The sequence below is a fragment of the Brachycentrus maculatus genome, unplaced genomic scaffold (genome assembly GCF_059751285.1).
Source record: "Brachycentrus maculatus isolate JH-2025_06_01 unplaced genomic scaffold, ASM5975128v1 h1tg001065l, whole genome shotgun sequence".
Lineage (NCBI taxonomy): Eukaryota > Metazoa > Arthropoda > Insecta > Trichoptera > Brachycentridae > Brachycentrus > Brachycentrus maculatus.
The window spans coordinates 37,631-40,000 of NW_028281771.1; the positions used below are offsets into that span (position 1 = coordinate 37,631).

A 2,370-nucleotide genomic window follows, 5' to 3' on the forward strand; every position below is an offset into this window, starting at 1 on the left:
TGTCGTGCCTTATGAATCATTGGGTGCGGATCGGGGTAGATAAAAAACCAAATGTAATGTGTTCACGATCTCTCTTGTTTTATTACCGCAGTCAACAAATATGATTATATTACTTATTTTAAAGAAAAAGCAAATGAATAAGGTACTCATAATTTATTTGAACTAAAATTTTTATAACACTAATAATGTTTTTAGATAACTTGGATTTCGCAACTTTCGTAAAATACTACCTCAAGGGCGCTTATACAGAATGGATTATGATATGGAAATGATAATGATATAAAATATATATATATATATATATATATATATATATATATATATATATATATATATATATATATATATATATATATATATATATATATATATATATATATATATATATATATATATATATATATATATATATATATATATGTATATATATATATATATATATATATATATATATATATATATATATGTATATATATATATATATATATATATATATATATATATATATTTATATATATATATTAAAGAAAAACGTCATCAATCTGCTGAATCTGGAGGGGGGAAAGTGGAGCCGCCGTATTATTGCGCTTTCTTTTCGATCTTCTTGGGCTGGAGCATGGCTAAGATGTTGGGCTGGACGCTTCACTGAGCGATGGTAGCGCGGGAGCTTGTTGAGCTCATTTTATTGTGGATATTCAACTGCAGATGGCGGGGGTGATGCTGGTCTTCTTGTTGTCACTGGTAAATTTGCTGGGCATCTCCAAAACCTTGGCAGCCAGGTACTTCATGACGGCGGCGAGGTATACGGGCGCATAAGCCCCAATTTTCTCAGCGCAGTAGATGCGAGCTGGCGTGTTTTGGGTGCTTAAAATTGACCCTGCATTCCACATTATTATTATCCAAGTTTTTATAAGCGCCCTTCAGGTAGTATCTTACGAAAATGTCGCCATACAAATAATCCAAATTCTACTTATATTATTAAGAGGCGATATTCTTCAATCTACATTTTTAAATTTATTAATTAAAGTAACCTCTCCATTGGCTTCAAATAATAATAAAAACGTTTATCGTTCTAGAAGTTTATTTTATTACTTTAAAATGGTAAAGTTACATGAATATTTCAAATCTTTTCCAACTTCAACATAAATTTGACAGCACTCAATAAAACACACGTGGTGGGAACACATACCACGGAAACCCAAACCACAAACTTAGCATAGGTACCTACCGACTTTAGGGTAAAAGATCCTAATACCGTCACAATTTAAACCAACCATCTGTTACACTCAACCAAACAAGTTTTTTGGTTAGTGAGGATTTGGGTGACTATTAAAAATATTAATCAATTATCCGTTATTGAATTAAATACTTTATAAGCATTAAAATTGTGAAAATTTAGTTTCCATAAATTATTATCTTTAATTGGTTCTTGTCAGAACTTTGGGATGCGGATCTGACTTGGGAGGAAGCAAAGGAGCAAACGGCTGTCTTAACTCAAAACACAGTAAGGGACATTTTTTTTGGAGTAGGTACGTTTTTTTGCATTTTTGAACTAAGTAGATTCTACTTAGTCTAAAAATGCAAAAAAAACGTACTACAAAAAAATGTCCCTTACTGTGTTTTAAGTTTGGACAGCCGCAAAGGGCTGAACACTTGCATAATACCACTTTACCATTAAACTTTATGAGTTTTATTAAATTACACGCGACTAGTTTAAAAAACGAAAGATGTTTTCATTTACAGGTGAAAAGTAAAACTGTTTTAATCATGTCATTCAACAAAGTTATGCCGAATCTATAAATAATTTAAGAAAACAACTGTACATATAAAGTGATCATTTAAACCACTTTATGGCAGTTTGTAAGCCGCGTAAACACCCAGATTTGGATATTCTTCTTCATCTTTGTTGAGATGTCAATCTAAACTACATTTTTTAAATTTAAATTCATAAAAGCAGTTTAAATAATATTTTAATTTTTGGTTAAAATATTTTCTTCGTATAAGTATGTGCATGTAATAGGATTCCTTACCGTTTATGTTCAGGAGCAAACGTTGTTATTTTGGTAGATCAGAACAGCATGTGGACTGATTTAGTTCTGGGAACAGGAAGTATGAAGATACTAAGAACGAACTCTTCACTTTGGGGGAGACAAGACAAATAATAATAAGAGAATCAGATATCCGTCAAGTATATACAGCTGCTGGCCAGAGAACTACATGTATACATGATCATGTACCTGTACATATCAGCATTAAACATTCATCACAAATATTTAAGAGTCAAGCAAGAACACATTATTTATGGAACTATTCTCCAATACTATGATATAAAAATTTAAATAACTAGAATCCATACTTTATCTTATATGA

At 30.7% G+C, this 2,370-nt stretch overlaps 1 pseudogene; it reads right to left on the bottom strand.

Annotated features, from left to right (window-relative positions):
* Positions 1–579: 579 nt before the first annotated feature.
* Positions 580–890, bottom strand: LOC148299579 (histone H2A-like; annotated as a pseudogene).
* Between the last annotated feature and the right edge of the window lie 1,480 nt (positions 891–2,370).